The sequence below is a fragment of the Eimeria mitis genome, genomic scaffold (assembly GCF_000499745.2).
Source record: "Eimeria mitis Houghton genomic scaffold, Emh_scaff661, whole genome shotgun sequence".
Lineage (NCBI taxonomy): Eukaryota > Apicomplexa > Conoidasida > Eucoccidiorida > Eimeriidae > Eimeria > Eimeria mitis.
Window position 1 is genome coordinate 4,151 of NW_013574747.1, and position 303 is coordinate 4,453.

The 303-nt window shown below is 42.6% G+C and overlaps 1 protein-coding gene across 1 annotated transcript in view; it reads right to left on the minus strand.

Moving 5' to 3' along the window:
• EMH_0019060 (uncharacterized protein) overlaps positions 1–303 on the minus strand; it is a gene marked incomplete at both ends in the record, with an annotated part of 8,045 nt that overhangs the window by 3,180 nt on the left and 4,562 nt on the right. The gene's annotated exons all lie outside the window — the stretch shown is intronic.

Consider the following 303-nt stretch of genomic DNA (forward strand, 5'->3'; position numbering starts at 1 on the left):
TTCTTTGGTTCCTATGGTGCAGGCAGACTGCGGTCGTCGTGAGTGACCTGCATTCTGTTTATCTTTTTTTATACCTCTACATATCTTATATTTCCATATACATCTCTATTACGACTCGAATATTTCGTGTTTTGATATCCTTTTCTATTTCCTTATTTCTTCGTTTCTACATCTCTCTGTCCTTCTATCTCTGCTACTTCTGCCCTCATTTTTATCTCTCTCAATATCCCTCATGTCTGTCCACCCAAACCCGCAGCTGCTGTTGCTGCTGCAGTCAGAAGCTGCTGCAGCGTTGTGGCTGCA